This window comes from Loxodonta africana, chromosome 1 (genome assembly GCF_030014295.1).
Source record: "Loxodonta africana isolate mLoxAfr1 chromosome 1, mLoxAfr1.hap2, whole genome shotgun sequence".
Taxonomy (NCBI): Eukaryota; Metazoa; Chordata; class Mammalia; order Proboscidea; family Elephantidae; genus Loxodonta; species Loxodonta africana.
Window position 1 is genome coordinate 3709584 of NC_087342.1, and position 23740 is coordinate 3733323.

At 40.6% G+C, this 23740-nt stretch overlaps 1 protein-coding gene across 50 annotated transcripts in view; it reads right to left on the bottom strand.

Moving 5' to 3' along the window:
• The window catches only part of ZBTB20 (zinc finger and BTB domain containing 20), a 1035663-nt gene that overhangs the window by 420294 nt on the left and 591629 nt on the right, over window positions 1-23740 (bottom strand). For 47 of the 50 annotated variants that reach the window (XM_064283302.1, XM_064283702.1, XM_064282699.1 and 44 more), the window contains one exon: window positions 5363-5410. The exons of the other annotated variants lie outside the window; for them this stretch is intronic. The gene's annotated coding sequence lies outside the window, so the exon portion shown is untranslated. The remainder of the gene's footprint in view (window positions 1-5362; window positions 5411-23740) is intronic. 50 annotated transcript variants of the gene reach the window in all.

The window sequence follows — 23740 nt, forward strand, 5'->3', positions numbered from 1 at the left end:
ACACAATCTTGCTTGCTGAAAGTGAAGAGGATTTGAAGCACTTACTGATGAAGATCAAAGACTACAGCCTTCAGTATGGACTACTTCAACATAAAGAAAATAAAAATTCTTACAACTAGACCAATAAGTACCATCATGATAAATGGAGAAAATATTGAGGTTGCCAATAATTTCATTTTACTTGGATCTATAATCAACGCCCACAGAAGCGGAAGTCAAGAAATGAAACGACTTATTGCATTGGGCAAACCTGAAGCTAAAGACCCATTTAATGTGTTAAAAAGCAAAGATGTCACCTTGAGACCTAAGTGCGCCTGACCCAAACCATGGTATTTTCAAAAGCCTCATTTGCATGTGAAAGCTGGACAATGAATACAGAAGAGTGAAGAAGAATTGATGTATTTGAATTATGGTGTTGGCGAAGAATATTGAATACACCACAGACTGACAGAAGAACAAACAAATCTGTCTTGGAAGAAATAGAGTCAGAATGGTCCTTAAAAGTGAGGATGGCGAGATTTCATCTCGTGTACTTTGGATGTGTTATCAGGAGGGATCAGTCCCTGGAGAAGGACATCATGTTTGGTAAAGCAGAGGGTCAGCAAAAAAGAGGAAGAGCCTCAACAAGATGGACTGACACAGTGGCCGCAGCAGTGGGTTCAAACACAGCAAGGATTCTGAGGATGGTGCAGGACTGGGCAGTGCTTTGCTCTGTTGTGCATAGGGTTGCTGTGATTCGGAACTGACTCGAATTTGTAACAACAACAGTAACATATTATGGGTTATGGTAAAATACCTTTTCCACTTTAAAATAGTATAGTGCTCCGTTCCTACCTATCTTTCCTGTGATGTCTTCCTTAGTGCCAAGTTATCAGATACACTCCTGACCTTGTGCTGACATTGTAATGATGGCAATGCCAGGCCAGAGAAAAGGAGGAACAGGAATGATCAGAAGGTTGGGGGCAGGTGGGGTCGGGATACAAAGGAAGAGCAAAAAAAAATCATACTGTTTACACCATCCAGTCTGCCAAATTTTACAGGTGCTTTGTGTTTGCTTGGGAGAGTTTATTGCTTATAGTTATTTCTTTCCTTTTTTTTTTTTTTTTTTTAATGTTCTTTGCTACACCAGGTTTGGCTGAAAATATTTTGTATGTGTCTATACTAAAAACCCTTATATTTTTCTAGAGATTTAGTATGGCGAAGAAGCTCTTTTTTTTTTTTTTTTTTCCTTCCTCAAGGGTTATACACATCAATATTGCAGCTAGTCGCTTTCCAGGCCAATGGCAAATCTGCTGCTAAGATTGAACAGGCCTGAGGAAGCCATAAATTCCGTTTATCCTGACACGGTATGTTACATCGTTACTCACATCTTGAATTTCTGATGAGTATCATACACCTGTTGGATAACACACTGCTACTGAATAGACACTAACCTGCAACTCACAGGTAGTGAAACAGGACAATGTCCGGAAGAGGGTTCTCTACAGATAACCTTCTGGTGCTCTAGCAGCACAATGGCTAAGCACTTGGCTACCACCGGTAAGGTCAGCAGCTAGAACCCACCAGCCGCTCCGAGGGGGAAAGATGTGCAGTCTGCTTCCACAAAGATTACAGCCCAGGAAAGCCTACGGGGCAGTTGTACTCTGTCCTATAGGGTCACTGGGTGGGAAATGGCTCCACAGCAGTGGGTGTGGTTTTGGATTTATAAGTCACAATCAACTTGGCGGCACCTAACCACGACAAGAGAGAGCCTAAATTTTACAAAGCATTCCTCATGTGAGGAGGGGGGAACATTGGTAAAGGATCTAGTCAAGCCACTGAAGAGGTGACTCAGAGAGAGTTAAATGGTAACACTTTTGTCTACAATATTCTTAGAATAAACCTGAGCAATATACACAGGGCACCTAGGAAGTGCCCTCTGTGAGCAACTGACCACTTCCCCCCACTTCCACTCCTCCAACATAGACAGCCTTTTTGTTTTGTTTTGAATTACTCAGACTATTACTATATACTTCCCCACCTTCTCAGACTCCCCAGTGCCCCATACACCCAACACATACCTTCCCCTTCCACCAATAAGCCTTCATAAACCATGAGCTTCACAGCCCAGTGTTACCTTTGGCTTCAGTAGGTTTCCCATATTCATCTAGTATGGCGCTGGCTGCAGATAGACTGGAGTTCTAGGTAGTCAGATGACTAAGTTTTCTTTTTCTCCTCAGACACAGAATTATACACAGTACATGCGTATATCCAATAATGAGTATAACTAATACTGCACGGGCTTGCCATACAAATTATCGCCCTAGATTTGAATCATGGTTAAAAAACAAACAAACAAAAAAAAAAGAAAAATAGTTCCTACCAGAAATCTAGCCAAATCTTTGAAATTTATCTCAAGTCAAACAAATTGCCCTCTGGCTTATAGCTGTGTGTAAGAATATTATGAAACAGGCTGGTGAGATTTTATAATCAATTGGTATATATTAGAAAATATTAAGGCATGATACTCAGAAGAAAAAAATATATATATATACATATGTATATAACAATGGGAGCCCTGGTGGTGCAGTGGTTAAGAGCTTGGCAGCTAACCAAATGTCGGCAGTTGGAATCCACTAGGTGCTCCTTGGAAACCCTATGGGGTTGTTCTATTCTGTCCTATAGGGTCGCTATGAGTCGGAATTGTCTGGACGGCAGTGGGTTTGGTTTGAGTTTAGAACAATTTATTTGACTATTTTTAGCATTAACATGTGCAAATATCCTGACGGGACTGAGATATTGATGGACTAAATACTATGCTGTCTGATGTTTGATTCAAAATCACACGCGGGTACAGAGGAAACACGATAAGGCCCTAAGTTAATCATTGTGGTAAGGTGGATAAGGGGTACGTGGGGGTTCACTATAGTAACCTAAGTTTATCTCCCTTACTCCAACTCACGCTGACTTCTCCCACATGAATATACTACAGAATATGCGTCTTGAAATTTTTCATAATAAAAAAACTTAAAAATAGACACTAATTTGAAATTCTGTTCCTTTCATCATTATTTAGATATTGATTGATTTACTTTTTCCAGGCAAGGCATTATAGAGATGTAAAAAGTTAAAATACAACAACAACAACAAAAAATCCAATACCCCTATTGTTAAATATTAGGTTAACGAAGTTATTCCTTTTCAGGAATATTATATATGTATTTAAAATGATGTTTACAAGGACTATCTAATTATACGCAAAATTCTTCGGTTAAATTTTAAAAGCCGGACACAAAATTATATGGAAAGTCTGATTATGGCAGGTTTAAAAATATATCCTCAGGGGGAAATGGGAGGAAGGGAATATACCAAATGGTTATTAATGACTGGGTTTAGATTATGGAACTAATGACTTTAATTTTTCTTCATTTTCCTTCTATGTATTTTTCTAAGTTATTTTTAATGAGCACATATCATTTTAAAATGAAAATAAATACTTATTCATTCTCTTCCCAAGAAGCTTTCATTCACTAAAACCCAGAAACTGCAAACACACAGTCATGGCCCTGAGAGTTTAACATCTTCATACCTGGAAGGAAAAGACACCCAAGGGGAAAGACGCATCAATACAGATTTTATCTGATCGTAGCAACATCAAGAGTTTTCTGTCTGTCAGACAGATGTAGAGGGAGAATTGGCTTCTTTGCAAGCCAGAAAGAGTGTGACATTCAGGTCCTTTAGTGAGGAGATTGTTTTTTTGATGAATGCCAAGACAGCAGCAAATTAAAGTTACCAACGAGCTTGTCCCCTGAGCTCCTGACACTCACACTGGTAGGAGTTTCTTGCGGGACACCTTACTAAGTAAAGCATGAGCGTAGGAGAGGGGGCAGAGGGAACTTCATTGGTGAGATGGGTACGTTCAGAGCAGCAGAGATAGATGGGCAACCAAGTCAGAAGCAACAACATAGAGACAACTATAGATTAGGTATGAGTATGGAAAGTCCCTGTTAGAAAGCTATCTCTACTACCCAAGAGTTTATTTTCCTCATTTTATGCCTATTCATATAAAATGAAGTCACAAGAGGGCCACTTTTAAAGGTTTGGGTGAACACTCTGCTCATGACTAAACAGCCTGGCAAGAGCCAGGCAGAGCACAGTCAGATGGCGGCAGGTCTCACCTTCTTCCTCCCCCTCCTCAGAATATTCGCCAGGGCATTTCACGCCAGGGCCAACCTCTAGCAACTCAGGTACTTCAGGCTCCGTCTGTCTTGACGATGACATACTATTGGTAGCCCCTCAGCCCTGCCCACCACGCTTCCCAGCCAGTGCAAATCTCAAACATTAGAGAAGGCCACAATACCAGCCTTTCGGAAACTTTAGAAATTCTCACTAAAAGACCCAGAGGCCTCTAAGATTCCTGCTGCTAAAGGGCATTTTCCTCTTTTTTGTGTGTGTATGCCAAAACAATTGCACCTGATTTTAAGAGTTAGCCATGTAAAACATGCACGTTTCAAATTTGCAGAATAGCACGGAATGTCCATAAGCAGCTGGAAGCATCACAAAATGTGTTTGGAGAAGTTTTGTTTGTTTAATGGCAAAGAATCCAATGTCCCACATGGGAAACAGGGCTGCCCAATCTCTCCTTACGGCCACTAGCGGAGTCCCTGGATGGTGCAAACGGTTAACTCGCTCAGCGGCTCACTGAAGGCTTGGAAGTTCAAGTCTACCCACAAATGTCTCCGAAGAAAGGCCTGGCAAGCTACTACTGAAAAATTTGCCACGGAAAACCCTGTGGAGCACATTTCAACTCTGACATACATGGGGTGGAAAACAGCCTGACAGCAGTGGGTAAACTGGTTCACCCAGGAGTCTTCTTTGGAAAAAGACACTTATGGAGACTCTTCCAAACATATTCTCTGAATATTTCCACCCCTCCCTAACAACAACAAGAAACCAAACTCGTTGGCGTTGTTTCCAACTCACAGCAACCCTATAGGCAGAGCAGAGCTGCCTCACAGAGTTTCTAAGGAGCAGCTGGTAGATTCGAACTGCCAACTTTTTGGTTAGCAGCTTGAGCTCTTAACCACTGCATCATCAGGGCTCCTGCCTAACAAATCATTCCAAAATGTTCTCCAAGAACCTGGGATAAAAGGTTCTTGGGACCCTGTTTCTCTTCCTTCTAAACGATGGTTTTTTTAAATGAACAAATAGGAGATGAAAGACCTACCCTTCAGCAAACGTCAAAGTATGTTCAAATTTTAGTACTTGAGGGGGTGGTCTCCCCACAGCCCTCAGATCTTTCTTTCTGATTAGCAGAAATATACTTGATTTCTGGCACCTCGATATTCTGGACTGCTATGGAGAAATCATGCAAGTTACTTACCAGACGGCAGTGTCGTGAGGAGTATCCAGTTAGTGACGGTGAAACATTCTGAAATGAAAAGAGTACCTTAAATGCTCATATTTCTTTTAATAAAGGTATGACCACATGAAAATCAAAGCAAGTAACACATTTATTCCTCCCTTTGGAACACAGACTTAGTGATACCATACAAAAGCCAAGGATGCTTCCCCTTGGGGAGTGAAAACACAACCCTGCACTGAGAAGCTGGGCTCTCTAACAGCGTGCTTAACTTGGAAGACTCTAACCAGTTACAACCAGTTGTGAACGACTCGCTGCCCATTTCTGCAATTCACTGTGACTTGTGCTGAGAAAGTTATGTTTTATGGTTAATTATCCATGGTCTGTTTTAAAAAAATAAATCAAACCATTGTCAACCACCAGGATTTGCAGCTTCATTTGAACTTCACTGTACTTTGGCTTAAACATTTGGTAAATAAAAACAAACTGATTTCTCCTTGTGTTTTGGTTGTTTGTTCTTGTGCTCTGGATATAAATATTGTGGCCATGATGGGAGAACAAGCCATGGATTATTTACCCCGGGTTTCATGAGTTGTGAGTTACTGGCCTTATCCTCCTTCATGAGTATAAATAAATGTATAGTATTATATTCCAAGTCCTGTAAGACAAATGGAACAAGTCGACTGAAACCTTTTGAAACCAAAACCTTTTATGCTAAGTCACAGAGCAACAAGACAAACCCCAAATTAACATTTAAAAAGCTTCTACTGTGGAGCAACAAAATCCCCAAATATTATATAATCTGCATTTTAAAAACTGCTTGCCTAACCAGCAGCAGTCTGTCAATAACTCCACATGCTTTTCTCTTCACCTGCTTTTACAATTTAGAAGCCACCAGCGGCTTTCCCAGAGATCACCATCCACCCCCACATCACCACCAGAATGAAACCTTGAAAATGACCAGCATGATTGAGAAAGACCAGGAATTACTGAAGTTCGAAGTAAGAAAACCCTACGTAAAAGAAGTCTCCATAAAATTTACCTACGGCCATCAATAAAGGACTTACTTAAAAAAAAAAAAAAAAAAAAAAACCTTAATAATTAGTTGAAAAAAAAAGAGAAAAGCCAGCATTCAAAGGAGCCTACAGCATAGCCCTGAGGAGTATATTTAAAGCTCATACGAATGCGCACACGGAACTTCTGCATATGAAACTTAATGAGTCATTTGCCGAAAACTATATTCTGAAATGATCCAAGAGTCTACGCAGCACTGACCACTAAAAAGGACCTCTAGGAAAGATGTGTGGGGTCCCTGAGGGCTGCAAATGGTTAACATGCTCAGCTGCTAACTTAAAGGTTAGAGGTTCGAGTCCAAACAGAAATACCTTGGAAGAAAGGCCTGGCAATCTTCTTCTAAAAAAAACAGCCATTGAAAACCCTATAGGGTCACCAGGAGTTGTAACTGACTCAATGGCAACTGGTTGTTGGTTGGTTAGGAAAGATACACAGTTGCCTATTGAAATCTGCTACTTATAAAGAGAGACAGACAAGGCAAAAAGGGCTTTCTTGTAAAATGGGGTGCTGTGTCCACGGCTGGAGCGTGGAGAGCTCTGTATCGGAATTCATCTTTCCCTTGACTTCTTGCATGGCTTACCGTCTACCTATATAAGCACTATGAAGGACAGTCCATAGCTGGCCCCTTGCCAAGTCACCAAAACATGGGAAAAAACGTGTGAAGTTAACTGCTGAGTACCAGGTACAACCAGAATGATTCTGTTTAAAGAAATAGCTGGGGTTCTTGTTGCAACATTTAAAAAATACCTCCTATTACTGCCAACAGCAACCAGAAGCTAGATTGAAAGAGTTGTAAAGGACTTCCAAAAAACTACAAAAGGTTTAAAATTCTTCCTAACTTCTTGCATGCCCTGGGAATAGAGAGTTTAGGCCTGCCAGCCCTTCCTAAGCCTGGATCCCACGTTGTTCCATCGTTCATGTCAATGAGCTGGTTCTGACTCACACTGACCCTATGTACAAGACAGGGAAACACTGCGAGGTCCCGCACCTTCCTCACAATCACTGTTGGATCCAATATCACAAAGAAAAAACTCTAAGTAGCCTACATGGTTCTAGGGCTGTGATTGCAACTGAAAATTGGGGTTGAACAGAGTCAGTTGACACACACTGAATATTGAAAGGGCAATAGTTCAGAGAGTGTAAAAACCCACCGAAATGAAAATGGAAGCTATTTTGAAAGAGTAAGGCTTGTTGTTGTTGTTGTTGTTGTTAAGTGCCGTCTAGTCGGTTCTGACTGATAGCGACCCCAAGCACAACAGAATGAAATACTGCCTGGTCCTGCGCCATCCTTACAATCATTGTTATGCTTGAGCTCATTGTTGGAGCCACTGTGTCAATCCACCTCACTGAGGGTCTTCCTCTTTTCCACTAACCCTGTACTTTACCAAGCATGATGTTCTTTTCCAGGGACAGATTCCTCCTGAAAACATGTTCTAAGTATGTAAGATGCAGTCTCTCCATCCTTGCTTCTAAGGAGCATTCTGGTTGTACTTCTTCCAAGACAGATTTGTTCGTTCTTTTGGCAGTCCATGGTATATTCAATATTGTTTGCCAACACCACAATTCAAAGGCATCAATTCTTCTTCAGTCTTCCTTATTCATTTTCCAGCTTTCACATGCATATGATGCAATTGAAAACACCATGGCTTGGGTCAGGTGCACTTTTGTCTTCAAGGTGACATCTTCGCTTTTCAACATTTTAAAGAGGTCTTTTGCAGCAGATTTACCCAATGCAATGTGTCATTTGATTTCTTGACTGCTGCTTCTTGATTGTGGATCCAAGTAAAATGAAATCCTTGGCAACTTCAATCTTTTCTCCGTTTATTACGATGTTGCTCATTGGTCCAGTTGTGAGGATTTTTGTTTTCTTTATGTTGAGGTGCAATCCATACTGATGTTCATTAGTAAGTGCTTCAAGTCCTCTTCACTTTCAGCAAGCAAGGTTGTGTCATCTGCATAACACAGGTTGCTAATGAGTCTTTCTCCAATCTTGATGCCCCGTTCTTCTTCATATAGTCCAGCTTCTCGGATTATTTGCTCAGCATACAGATTAAATAGGTATGGTGAAAGGACACAACCCTGATGCACACCTTCCCTGACTTTCAACCAATCAGTATCCCCTTGTTCTGTTCAGACAACTGCCTTTTGATCTATGTAAACGTTCCTCATGAGCACAATCAAGTGTCCTGGAATTCCCATTCTTTACAACGTTATCCATAATTTGTTATGACCCCCAGGAAAAAAAAATTTTTTCAGAAGTTTTTTCCTCTTCTTCTTTTATAACCAGACACTTCCAACTATTTTTGACAACCAAGAAAATGCCAACCCTCCTCCACTACAGAATCATGTGTTTTCTTTTCAATCCAGACAGCCCCCTTGAAAATCAGGGTATTCAAAATGCCTTCCAGTATACAGAAGGCACCAAAAATAAGCACTTGGCTATAAATCATGAATCGTGTTACAATTATAAGTAATTTCACCAGAATTCATTTTGGTGCAGAATTCATTCTGATAACCAGGTACATTCAGACAAAACTGCATATAGGAATCCAAACTCTGCTAGCATATGCATACACGTAAAAGGTGACTTAGAAAAATGTACACATGAATATGATGTCCTGGTTAAGACTGAAATATAGAATATTCTGACCAGCTTTCATTATTTTTCCACAAATCTATCTGAGCTATAATTTATGTCAAGAATAAAAGCTGACAGGTAATGTAGTCATAAAAAAAATACTTTTATTTCTATTATTTTACTATTATATACTTAAATTATTTCTAAAATACTATAGATACACAAACACACACATACATGTATATATAACTTAGTCATTATTCATATTAACACACAAAAAAATGTCCCCATGACACCATAAATACAGAGACATGAGAATTCTTGTGATCTTCTTACATTGGGGAGTCACACATTGAGGCAAATAAACCTGAGAAATGAGACAAAACTCTCCTGGTTTTGATTTTTCTTGCTATGGACCAGATTCTTCCATACAAAAGGGATCCTAAATTATAACAGCTAACACATAAGGGAAAAGTTAAAGTACAAAATAACCTGAAAAAAAATTTTTTTTTAATCCAAGAAAAACATGCCTCCTAACTTCGGTAAAAAGAAATGAACCAATTTCATAAGGTTTTAACAACCAGAAGGAAAGTATGATCTAAAAGAATGATGCTGACGCAAAATTCAAGGAGAATACCTGCTGCCATAGAGTCTGTTCCGACTCATAGTGACCCTGTAAGACAGAGTAGAACTACGTCATAGGGTTTGCAAGGAGCTCCTGGTGGATTTGAGCTACTGACCTTCTGATTAGCAGCCATAGCGCTTAACCACCCACCGCCACCAAGGCTTCCCAAGGAAAATAAGTGCCTGAAAACTTCCTACTCGTACACTAATGACCGTTCTCTCTCCCACCCACTTTCACCTCTCCTGACTGATGAAAATCAGTCAACACAACTACTTCCACCCGACACACACCTGATCTTATTTTCTTCATGCAGTACCTGACGGTGCCTAGAGCTGTGCTTTCTAGCACTTTCTATCCATTTTCTAACAATTTAAGAGGCATCAACTAAAAAGGAAGAACCAAAAAAAAAAGCCCTCAACCTTCCTTGTCAGGCAAATGCCTGGTTCCCTAAGGCCATCAGCCAGTTAAGTAAAACAAACATTGTAACAGGGAAGAAAGGCTGATAAACAGCATATAAATCTCACTGTCTTCCCATTTTAAGCTGGGAAGGGAGTTACTCCAGTGAAAAAAATGGCAGTGTGGGGAAGGTGTGAAGTGGTTTGAAAAGCCAGAGAAAACAACAACAAAATTTTACTATATGTTTGCGACTCAAAGAAAGGCAGTAAGTACAACGAATCCCAAAGGTGTTCAGGGGGCGATGTGAGAGGAAAGTTCTGAGTGAGTATTCCAGAAACCACTACAGATTCTTTAACAGATTCTATAATAGAACTGTCGTCTAGGGGCTGAATTCCATAAGGAGTTTGGATTAAGTGTCTCTGCTACAGCCTCAGAGCCCTGGTGGCACAGAGGTTAAAGCTGCTAACCAAAAGTGTCGGCAGGTCAAACCCACCAGCCAGTCCCTGGAAACCCTATGCGGCAGTTCTGCTCTGCCCTATAGGGTAGCTATGAGTTGGAATCTACTCGACAGCAATGGGTTTCGGTTTTTTTTTTTTTTTGGCTGTAGCATCTAGATGTTTTCTCTTTCATTCAGACTTTGGGATTTGAATGCACTTTGTCATGAGAGAAAAACAGAGCTTTATACATACCCCAAAAACCCACTGCCATCGAGTCATACAGCCCCCAAAGTAAAAGCCAGAAGAAGACAGGGTTTACATAACTGGCTTTTTACATAAATAGTACATCGGGATACATTTCAAATGAAACACACACACACACACACACACACACACACACACACACACACAGGGTCTGCCTTATTCTTTTTCTATTTTAAAATTCATTTCATAGTTTAAATGTTGTTGATTTCCCAGAAAATAAATAAAAATGAAGTCAGCCTTAAACACCGCAGAATAATTTTAGTCTTATATTACCTGGAAAACTCATCACCTCATGGAGGGTCACCAAGTCCTGTTTGAAACCCCGTCAAGGCACTGACAATGGTGGGCTATTTTGCTGCCGCCTAGGGCAACTACGAATGGTCATGGATGTTAACTAACTCTCTTAACAGTCTGAGAAAGGGGAAAAAAAAACTGTAAGTTTCCCCATCTGTTATTTCCTTTTTGGCTGTAGAAAAGTAAAATTATGCAAGAGCTTTCGAATGTAAAGGCTGTGTGTGCTTTTTCCCTTTGAGCCTCTCTCTGTGTACCGGGTATGTGATGTTGCGTAACTGAGTACAGAGTAGGCGGCTAGCGTTTACTATTGATTTACACTGTGCTATCTCATGAATTCCCAACACTAAAAAGAAAGGAGCGAGGAGCGGGCGGGGGAGGAGGAAAAGAAAGAGAGAAAAAGGGTAGAAAAAGGAGACAGAAGGGGAGGGAGAAAGGGCTCATTTAGAGAAACCATTCTAATGCCTGGAATAGATTCATTCTTATTCTCTCTAGCTCTGACTTTTAGTTATCGTTCAGGTTTCAGAAAAATGGACTTGAGCTAGTGACCCCAATATTCCAGTCCTATTTCTAATGAGGATTACTGGCAGGTGAACGTCTGAAAGTACTAAGGCGTCAAATTACTTGAAAGCAATCCCACTAAACTGTCAGGCCTCTCCATATGCACCTATTTAGCACGCTCTCTACGGATCTGTGCAGCCGGATCTGTGATGGCCAACTAGTTTACCTAGTCCCAAATATTATCTGGAAGACACATAGAGATAGCAGCAGGGTGGAGAGAAATAAGTTGTACTTTATGCACCTCCTTTAAAAATGCATAAGAAAGCATTTAGAAATCTTTGACAGATCACTATTTTAATTTGGGAGAAGATAGGTCGTAGACTATTTGGCTGAACAGAACAGCCCAATATAGAATAATTGAAGAGAGAAGGGCAATCTGAAGATGGTTCCAGAGCGATGAACAAGGTTTGTAAGAGAATTTTAAGTAATGTACCTCTAGAGAAAACTAGAGAGCACCAAAAATTTAACTTTTGATCAAGACGATTATAGAGGTCCTCAGTCCCGCGAGGCTGCTAGGTGCTCCCCACACCATACTGTGTGCCCCTAAAGGCAGGCCTTTCTGTAGGTTTGACACTAGCTGTGCTGCTATGTACCAAACCTTCCTGCACCTGAGGGCCCGCCGAGGGCTGAGACCAACCATTAAGGTGAGAAATAGCCAGTTGGAGCACAAGGTAGGAAAAGTGTTTCCCTCCTGAATGTGTGGTTTGAAGACGGTGATTGGGACAAATCACAGGCACTCATCCAAAGGAAAGAACAAGAGTTTGGGAATTCCTTTAAGATCATCCAAGTATTTTCTTTTTCCATCCATTTTACCCTAGAAAATATTAAGCGGGCACCTACCCCATCCATTTGTCAGGGGTGCTTTAAAAGAAAGACTGCTGCGTACCCGTAGTTGTATACCTAGCACAGTGCATGGTGCGTTCTTTATATTCAGTAAATATTTGTTGAAAACAGCAAAATGATTACGGGAAAAAGAACTCTACAAGAAAAGCGTACTTGAAAAGCTTCAAGAAAACCCTTTTTCACTGGGAAATGTTAGGCTGAGTTACTCGATCATTTATCTACAGACACCAAATAATGATATAAAGGCAGCATCAGGCAGTTATTTGGGGGTGAGTTGGCTTCAGTTCCATTGTATTAGAAAAAAGCTTAACACAAATTCTAACACTGATAACATCAGCAAAGTTGTGTGTTCATTTTCATCAGCCTCTTAGACTATTTTTTGTTTTAGCGGTGGGTACAGAGAAGTCCTTTTGAATTTCCATGGACACGTTCTAAAGGAAAAGTCATGGGATATCAACAGAATTCATCTTTTAAAAAATATCAAGCAGAGTGTAGCCATTTAGTAACAGGAGAGAATAAGGCTTTTTGTTGAAGGGCAAGGCAGGCTGAGCTTTGATTAGGTTGTGCAAATTTATATTAATAGAAAGGCAATGGAGAATGTACTGATTTCCATTTTCTTGGTTAAACAGGAGTTCCATGAGGAAAAAAAAAAAAAATCTGGATTAGAAAGTCAGAAATGCCATCTTTCAGCTAATTGGAGAATGAGACCTTCAGAGAAAGAGCTTCAACTACAACCTCTCAAAAATTCCAGTTGAAGAGTCCGTCAATCACAAGCACACTAGGCAGTGGTAGCCATATTACTCAGAAGGTAATCTCTTCAGGGACATACATTTTGAAACAGAGCTGGGACTAGTATCTAAAGCCCATAGTTTCTCCACAGCATAAAATAAATCAAAGTTGTACAAACTGAACCTTATTTTGAATGCCAAAGGGAAAGACCTCAACGATTCTAAGACAAGGAATCCTTTCATTATGTAAAGTGTTCACGTCATAGATATATTACACTTATATTTTTCTCTTAAACTGAGCCTACTATTTAAAATCGTCCCTTCTCCTCTTCTTCTTCTTCTTTGGATCTTTAGATAAGGGTCTTTGCATTTTCTCCTCTCACTTTTTCTTGGTTTTTATCTCCTTTCTGCCCATTCCTGACCTCAACTTTTTCCTTTTCTCTCACTTTTCATTTATGTCTCCAATTTTTGTGTATTTTTTTCTCCCTCATAAAAAACTATTCTTTGGAAACTAATCAGGTGCTTCCTTAAAAAGCTAGAAACAGAACTACCATACGATCCAGCAATCCCACTCCTTGGAATATATCCTAGAGAAATAAGAGCCCTCACATGAATAGATATATGCATACCCATGTTCACCGCAGCACTGTTTACAATAGCAAAAAGATGGAAACAACCAGGGTGCTCACCAATGGATGAATGGATAAATGAATTCTGGTATATTTACACAATGGAATACTACACAATGATAAAGAACAACGATGAATCTGTGAAACATAACATGGAGGAATCTGGAAGGCATTATGCTGAGTGAAATTAGTCAGCTGCAGAAGAACAAATATTGTATGAGAACAGTATTATAAGAACTCGAGAAAAGGTTTAAACACAGAAGAAAACATTCTTTGATGGTTATGAGGGTGGAGGGGGAGGGAGAGAGGTATTCACTAATTAGATAGTACACAAGAATTATTTTACGTGAAGGGAAGGACAACACACAACGCATGGGAAGTCAGCACAACTGGACTAAACCAAAAAAAATTCCAGAATACAATGAAGCACTTCGAGGCACAGAGTAGCAGGGGTGGGGGTCTGGGGACCATGATTTCAGGAGACATCTAGGTCAATTGGCATAACAAAGTGTACTAAGAAAACATTCTGCACCCACTTTGGTGAGTGGTGTCTGGGGTCTTAAAAGCTATCAAGTTGCATGTCTGGAGTCTTAAACGCTAGCAAGAGGCTATCTAAGATGCATCAATTGGTCTCAACCCACCTGGAGCAAAGGAGAACGAAGAACACCAAAGACACAGGAAAATACGAGCCCAAGAGAAAGAACCCACCCAGTGCCGTTCAGTCAATTCCAACTCATAGCCACCCTATAGGACTATAGAAGAGAAAGAAAGGGACACCTAAACCAGAGACTCCACCAGCCTGAGACCAGAAGAACTAGACAGTGCCTAGCTACCACCAATGACTGCCCTGACAGGGAACACAACAGAGAATCTCTGATGGGGCAGGAGAAAAGTGGGATGCAGAACTCAAATTCTAGTAAAAAGACCAGACTTAATGGCCTGACGGAGACTTCAGGGACCCCAGAGGTCATGGCCCCTGGAATCTCTGTTAGCCCAAAACTAAAACCATTCCTGAAGCCAACTCTTCAGACAAAGATTAGACTGGACTATAAGACATAAAATGATACTGGTGAGGAGTGTGCTTCTTAGCTCAAGTAGACACATAAGACTATGTGGGCAGCTCCTGTCTGGAGGAGAGATGAGAAGGCAGAGGGGACAGGAGCTGGTTGAATGGACACGGGAAATACAGGGTGGAGAGAAGGAGTGTGCTGTTGACATTGTAGGGAGAGCAACTAGTCACATAACAATGTGTGTATAAGTTTTTGTACAAGAAACTCACTTGAACTGTAAACTTTCACTTAAAGCACGATAAAAGAAAAAAAATATATTCTTTAGTTAATGTGCTTTGATATCCTCAGGTATTATAAAGAAACAGAAGATTACCAAACAAAAAAAGAAAGAACTGCAATAAGAAATTGACAGCTTGAGGGTAAACTACAGTTCTAGGCTTCCTCATGGTATGTTATAGCTCTCTAGACCCCTGCATTATCAATGAGGAAAGGGGTTTTATGGCTGCGATCTTAATGGAAGCAGATCACCAGGCCTTTTCTTCCGCAGGAACGCAGGGTGGGTTTGTACCGGTACCCTTTGGAATCTAGTATTACATAGTATTTAGTGAAAGGCAGAGAGCAAAGTCTCACCATCCAGACCACTCATTTTCCACTATACCAGGTCACCTTTCTTTCCTCTTTTATTTTTTTCCATTTCACAGATACTATTATTTTGAGACCAATTATGGCATAGCAGGAGAGAAGATCCAGAGAAATCCTAGTGGCTTAATGATACTGGCCAAACTTTCTCGGCTCCAAGAAGCTAAACATCAGAATGAGTTGCACACTGAAATTGCAGTTACTCAGAAAATGAAGTCTGAAAAAATTAAAAAAGAACTCAGACGAGAGAAAAGTCTCTGGATAGCAAGGGCACTGCTGCCAGGATCATTGTAATTAAGATTGTGTCATTGTTTCCATTATAAACCTTACTCTTATGGGGTTTATAACAGATAAAATGATTGGCTCCAGACTGAAATGCAGCACCAAATATCTTAGAGTGAGAGGGTTGTTCTTTTTCCCCATTTTATTCTCAAATATATATATATATCTACTCTTCAACAATTCCAATGGCATTTGTGCTCTGACTCCACACTCTTCCCTAAAATAGGTAGGTGCTCATCAATGAGCCTAATCTAGAGTGAGCCAAGGTGGGCGCAACATCCACTCTGGAATGAAGGATATTAACTTGGTATGTGAACTCCTTAAGGGCAATATTAAGGATGTCCTATTATTATTTTAAATAAGTGCTTGGTTGCTAACCAAAACGGTGGAAGTTCGAATCCCCCAGCCACTCCCTGGAAACCCTACAGGGCAGTTCTATTCTACTCACAGGTTTGCTATGGCTCAGAATCCACTTGACAAACAACATCTTTGAGTGTTGTTGTTGTTGTCATTTTTATATTATTTTAAAAGGCTTAATGTACAGTACTCAGATGCATATTTCTACTTCTTTGGTGTGAAAGGGGCTTTACCTACACTTTGTTGAAAAGTCTCCCGCTCTTGTTCCCTATCCCATTTTTGTAGAAAACATTATAATTACAGAGAGGAGGCAGGAACTCTTGATGGTTTCCTTAAATCTCTTTCTGCATAAGCCCATTCTTAGGGTGGCTATTAGATAATAAGCCCCCGGCTTCCATCTTCTCTAGCACTGGCTACAATGTCCAATGGCTACAGTATGATGGTATGCCACAAGTTGAGGAAGGATGGAGGAGTAAGGGTGATGTTACAATCTCACCCTAATCCTCTTAACATAAAATCACAATCACAAAACGGAGGACAACCACATAATACTGGGAATCATGGCCTAACCAAGTCGATACACACATTTTGGGTGGGGGCGGGGGGGGCACATAATGCAATGCATGACATCTACTTACTTCACAGGGAGTTTTTGATCCAATGTGTAGGGAGTTTCCCCGGGGTATGGCCTGCACCACCTTTTATCTCTAAGAGGTAAAAGGAAAGGGAAGCAAGCAGAGAGTTGGGAATCTCATACCACCAAGAAAGAAACACCGGGAGCAGAGCGCATCCTTTGGACCTGGGGTTCTTGCACCTGAGAAGCATCTTGACCAGGGGAACATTGAGGATGAGGACCTCCCTCCAGAGCCGACAGAGAGAGCTGTCTTCCCCTGGAGCTGATGCCCTGAATTTGGACTTTTAGCCTACTAGGCTGTGAGAAAATAAATTTCTCTTTGTTAAAGCCATCTACTTGTGGTATTTCTGTTACAGCAGCACTAGATGACTGGGACAGTAGCATTGGCTAAAATTTTACACATTAGCAACCTGGTTACAGAGCAGTTAGCTAATCTGCCTAAAGACACAGAACTAATTAAAAAGTTGTGAAGGTGAGGTCTGAATCATGATTTCTTTGGCTCCAAGGTCCATCTGCCCTGTAATGCACCATAATGCCAGGAGCAGAATATCTAACCAAAAAATGTACCTATGCCAATGACAAGAGCCACTACGTGCTACAAGAAGGAAGTGGAAATGGAAAACGACGCCTGAAAAGAGACAGGTTTTTCTTTGCTGTTGGCTCCAACAAATCCCTGTTTATTCAAATGCAAATATCCAAATGTATATTTGGAAAAAAAAATGGAATATTCTTTGTTTTTGGTAAAGAAATGTACAATTTCTTAGGAAGCTTTAAACCAGGCCAGATACTTGAGTATTTATAAAAAAATTCTTTTAAATATTTATACTAGATAAAAAAAAAAGTTAAAAAATATAATGCATATAAAATCAGATGATTAATATAACATTAAAACTTCAATCTGCGTTTGTATGTGTGAGTATGTGCATACACAGTTTTTTCTCCTTGCCAACATTTCTGGTAATTACTATAAAGTACTTTACGAAAGTTAAGCAGTAAATAAATATGTTAAGCTGGGAGAAAAGAAAAGAAATAAAAAATGAAAAAAGGAGATAGGTTTTTCGCATATGTGAAAAGATAAAAAAGCTACTCTATTAATTTGGCAAGTGATTATTTTTCAAAGGTCTACTTTACTGAAGCTTTTATACGTAGACATATTACTTTGTATGTACTATTTGTAAATAAATACTTGTTCAAGATAATATGAGAGCTTATCAGGAGAACAGCAGCAGTTTTGAAAAGTCCAAGCACTATATCCACCCCTCACTTACCAACATGTGAGGTTCCAAAGACCAGGGTGTTATGTGAAAATCGGCATTATGCAAAAATGGAGGATGACTACATCATTACACAACTGCCAGGTCACATCCCTATGTAACCGCCAAATGACATCATTATGTAACTGTCAAGCTACTGAGAAACACGGCCCAGAGAAGCTGACGCATAACCTTAACCATTACGGGCAACGTTACTCTCACCTTACACTCAGGTGTTCGTTACTGCCGGATGTATGTTGTTAATGTGCAAACTAGAAGGGTAGTAGATCTTTTACTGTTGTCATAAACGCGAAATGTCAGATAACGAGAGAGCTGGTGAGGAGTAGCTGTATAGAATTTACCAACTTTTACACATTGCTGTGAAACATTCTTTTAAAACAAATTATAATGAAGTGTTTGCTCCATTTTACATATAAAACACAGACTTTCTGGGTGAATCTTTCACAGCTTTATTAGTGTACGAGTGTATGATGCGCTATACTCCTTGAGGCCCCTGGGGCACTGTTGTTTGATTCTATTTTTTAAATCATAATTTGGTAATGAACTTAACACCAAAGTCGTCGTAGCCAAACAGGGCTGAGGGTGTGGCAGGAAGAATTAGCAGTTCTTCTGGTAGCACCAATGCATTCCTCAGCTTTTAGTGAGGAGTTATTGCTTCGTCTTTCCCTCCTTTTCTTTTTCAAGTCTTAGCTCGGAAGGGGAGCAGGAAGGGAGAGACATAACTCTCAATTTAGGAGCAGCACAAAAAACAAGGCACGTCTTCCCGGCCCTCTTCTCATTTTCTTGCATGGAAAAGTAATAGTAATACAAAATACAAAAAATAATAGTCATACAAAATAAAAAAAAAGTAATACAAAAAATAGTATTGCAAAAGTAATAGTAAACTAAGCAACAGAAAAAGCAATAACAACTTTGACAGTTTCAGGGTACTGGGAGAACACAGGCTTTGTATCTCCACGATAAACAAGGGATTTCTTTAAAATTTTAGCTTCTCTAAATGTGCTTCAAACAAAGCTTAAGAAGAGATGAGGTCCATTTGGGGAAATACATGAGGTTTAGGAGGGAAAGAGGAGGCACTTTTTATAAAATAGTATTTAAACACATGGACCATGACCGAGATATAACTTGCAACATTAAATAATAAATTACCTAGTTAACTAGAACCAGCTAAAAATAACTCATAACACCCTCCCCACTAAAACCAAACAAAAGAAAACAAAAACTCACAACCAGTTATTTTGACTGGTGAAAACAGACAGTGACACGAAGGTAACAGATGGAAGCCCAGTATTCACTCACATAACTCACTCCCTAAACATAATTGCAAGCGTCTTCATGACAATCACTCAACAGTGGTGACTTTAGCCTTGCGCTTTAGGTAAGTTTCGTTAAAGACTTCAGCGGGGCATGGGAAACATAATGCAGAAGGGGACCAGCTCCTGCGTCCATACCTAGGGAGAGCTGACAATCACAGCCTTTGAATAGAAGGGATACAGGTGTCACCGTTCGCGAAGTCCTCTCAGGATCGGAATAGGTTTGCTTTTCTTATTTGTTGTTTTGTTGTTGTTGGAGGGTGGTATTTATAGGAAAGGTGACATAGTTTTTCTCTTAAAACATCACACTACATAGCATCCCCAAACTTTCATAAATCAAATACTTCCAAGTCATAAATCTCCCTGTTAATTGCTCCTCAAAGTTGAAAGACAGGTTATCTTCCTACCTTACGCCCTGTCCTCCGATGTGACAGTGCCACTCGGGCAATAATTTCAGTGTCAGCCTCTGAGTTTCAGCTCCTTCATCACAAGCCTCCAGGCAATAATGAAATGGAGCTGATCTGCTCACTTTCACTCTATATAACGTCTATATTTATATGCTGAGGCTTCTATTTGGATCTATATTTACCTACTTTATCTGCCTACAGTGCATCTGTTTTTCATACACACAGACATATATTTATGTATATACACACATACTGTATATATATAGGTTATATATAAACACACATACCCACAAAAAAAATGTATGAATGTATGCGAGTGTGCTCACTTCAACAAGCATGCAGGTGAGGAAATACTCAGACACAAGATAAATACACAAAGAACAGAGACGTACACGCAAACAGAGAGGCACAGGGAAAGGCGTAACTTAAGAGCCCTGTTTGTGCCACTTGGCTGCTGGCCTTTGAGATTTACACACTGCTGAGTGACACAGTCACACACTGCTCCGGGAAGGAAAAGCACCTCTGAAGATGAAACTATGCAACTAAACCCACAGAGATCACGTTAACTCAACACACTCACCTTACAGATGAGAACCCGAGACACTGAAGGGCTAACAGCAGAGACTCCACAGCTCTGTAGCGGCTGAGTGGAAGGAGAACCCCAGTCTCTGCCTTCTAGAGAAAGGCCCTGCTATCATGCCGAATGAAAATGAAGAAAACAGTTTTCTCAAACTCAATAGCATTATCTTCTAATTGTCACTCTTCTGTTTTTTCTCTTTCCTTGTTACATGAAAAGTAAGCAACTCACGTTCACTGAGGGTCGGGCACCATTTTAAACATTTTACATGTACTTTTTTTATTGCATTTAACCTGTATGACATCTTTACAAAGTTGTCATGTGTTGTCGGGTTTGGGCCCTACAGGACAGAGTAGAACGGCCCCATTGGGTTCCTTTATGGGGGCAGATTGCCAGGTCTTTTCTCCTGCAGAGCCGCTGGTGGGTTTGAACTGCTAACCCTTTTGGTTAGTAGCCGAGTGCTTAACCATTGTGCTACCAGGGCTCCATCTCTACAAAGTAGGTACTCCAAGGTCCTGGGTTTTCCCCAGTAAAAATCATGATCCCTTCCTTAATACAACATCTGAATGTCCCACCATACCCACCACTTCTACAGACTAAGCATAATATAAATCGAATTAACTGGTCTGCTTGAGGCCTCATAAGAAACTTAAAGCAAAGGTCCTCCCAGAACAAGAAAAAAACGAAGGGATACGGGACTGGAATGAATGGCATACCCACAGTATTCCCACATGCAGCCCATCCCCTCTACTAAACCAAAAAACGAAACCCGCTGTGTCGATTCTGGCTCATAGCGACCCTATAGGACAGAGTAGAACTGCCCCACAGAGTTTCCAAGGAGCGCCTGGTTGATTCAAACTGCCGACCTTTCAGTTAGCAGCCGTAGCACTTAACCACTATGCCACCAGGGTTTCTATCCCCTCCACTAGAGAACTGAAATATGCAAAGCTCAGGCCAAAAAACTGCCCCAAGGGTAGTCTTATGTGATTTAAAGTCTTAATAACTTCTCGTCTGTGAACATTTTATGTCTTTTTTATCAAAGGATTATAGCAAAGGATAATATGAAATCAGACGTGAAATGGGGGCACAAGAATACAAAGAGAGATGAGCAAAAGGAGGAAAGAACCATGCCCACCTCCTCTTCTCCCTTGGGCAATACCTCCAAAAACAATCATGCCCACCAAAAAACACAAATCTAACACCAAAAATTGACAGTTTAGCCCCCACTCAAATCTAGAAAAGAAACTGTACCTACATACGATAAAGCAGTCTTATACAAATCTCCTCAGGTAGTAACCAGCTATGAGCCATCCCAACATGGTGGAGTTTTACACTTCGTTCAGCTAACACAGAACCCAGCACTGGGAGATGCGATGTGGATCTGTGAAACTCCCTGGGGGCACACTGCCTCTAAAGCCAAGGAACAGAAATGACACCAGTCCATACATGCAGCTCTTCATCTGTGCCATATTGATAATTCCTCTTCATTTGTGAAAAAAAATCCAAGTTAGAAAAACAAGTCTCAGACATGTATCACAAACAGGGTGCATTTTACTTAACTCTTTCAGAGCACCATCTAGCCACCGTCTACAGGAAAAGGGAGTGATCATACTTTATGGCCTGATATTGTTGAAAGATTATGGACTTGAGAAACACAGAGAGACCTGAGTTTGACTCCTAAGTTTTTCACTTATGAGCCATATAATCTTTGGGTACATCCCTTAAATGGTTCTGAATCTGAATTTCATCACCTGTGGAATGAAGAATAAAACTACCCATTTTGCAAGAACGCTGTGAAGACTGGAGACAGTCCCAGCATAGTGTCCATCTCATAAATAGAGCCAATAAATATTAATTATTCTATTTTTAAGAGGGCCGTTGGGCTGTGACTTTCTGTCACATAAATGATACAGAACTCTTCTGGGAGTAACAAAGGATGTGAGGTACTTTTATGCTGGTTTAATCAAAGACTAATGTTTTGGTGATCAGGTTTATTTGAAGTAAAATAGAAATAAAAAAAACTTCATAGTGTAAAAATTTCACTGGAAGATCTTAAAGCACTTAATAACCCTCGACTTGTGTGATTGCTGGTACCTTTGCTTAACAACTGGGCAAAATGAACCTCAGTGATACAGCCCCAAATTAACAGAAAAGAAAAATCACCAGCAGGATGAATAGAATTTCTGTCTTTAACATCTAAAAACCATAGTGCCCAGCTGAGTAATAGCTGCTACAAGGTCACAGATACAAAGGGCCATGGTTTTCCCCAAAGCGCTGAGATGATTCGCTGAGGCCGAAAACATTAGGTAATGCTGTGTACATCTGCGGAGATAACGAGGCTGAGTCAGGGTTAGGTCAGAGTTTCAGGTTGTTGGGGTGGGGTGAAGAGCAGCTTTCAGATCAAGTAACGAGAGGAGTTTAATTTTAAAGAACAAGCCACACAGTATGAAGCATGAGAGAAAAGTGAAGGGGCATAACCACAGCCAAGAGAAGGTGGGTGGGAGCACAGACCCTGTGGGCTCAAAGGAGTAACTGAGCCTTAAGGAGGAAACCCTCCCACGTTCACTCACACAGAAAAGTGAACAAAAAAGCCCAGGGTGCAGCGTAAATGCTACCATCCCAATAACATACACAGATGTTCTACCATTGTTTTCTTTTATGCACATTTTAATTAAGAGATCAGAATCAAGTGTTAAAATGTTATTAAATGCCTTGTTTACATTTTCACTATATGTCATTTATTCCGCATTTTCTAAGTGTGTGCCTGTCTATCTATTCAGCAGGGCTAGCTGGAATTTTTACATCACTGCTATAATCGTTCCTCCAGCCCACACCCACGTCAGCTAAGCAAATACCTGCTTTTTCAGACCAAGCAGTGGGATAGGGGCTCTCACTTCTTCACTCCTCAATCAGGCATTCCCGTTTTTCCCTAGACCTCCTTGTAGTGTGACAACCCAGAAGTCCTGTAGCACAACGGGAGGTCCCAGGTCCTCAGCAACCTCCCAGATTTTTCATGGGAGACCCAATTTGAAATACAGCTCCACTGTCCTCGCAAGAAAATAGTCTCCTGACCCATGCCATACCTATTCCTTAGTTGTTGTCATCAGGTGCCATCGAGTCGGTTCCGACTCATAGCCACCCTATGCACAACAGAACGCAACACTGCCTGTCCTGCACCATCCTTACAAACGTTATGCTTAAGTCCATTGTTGCAGACACCGTGTCAATCCACCTCGTTGAGGGTCTTTCTCTTTTCTGCTGACCCTCTACATTACCAAGCATGATGTCCTTCTCCGGGGACTGATCCCTCCTGACACGCTTGCCTCCCTTCTGCCAGACTTCACAGATATCAAAACTGATGCACACATCCCCTTTAAGTATAGATGACGGGTGTCCTGTAGCCGCCCGCCTGCACCGATACGGTTTAAGTATTTTAACTCTAGGGCATTGTCCCAGAAGCCCACAGCTCATATTGTACCT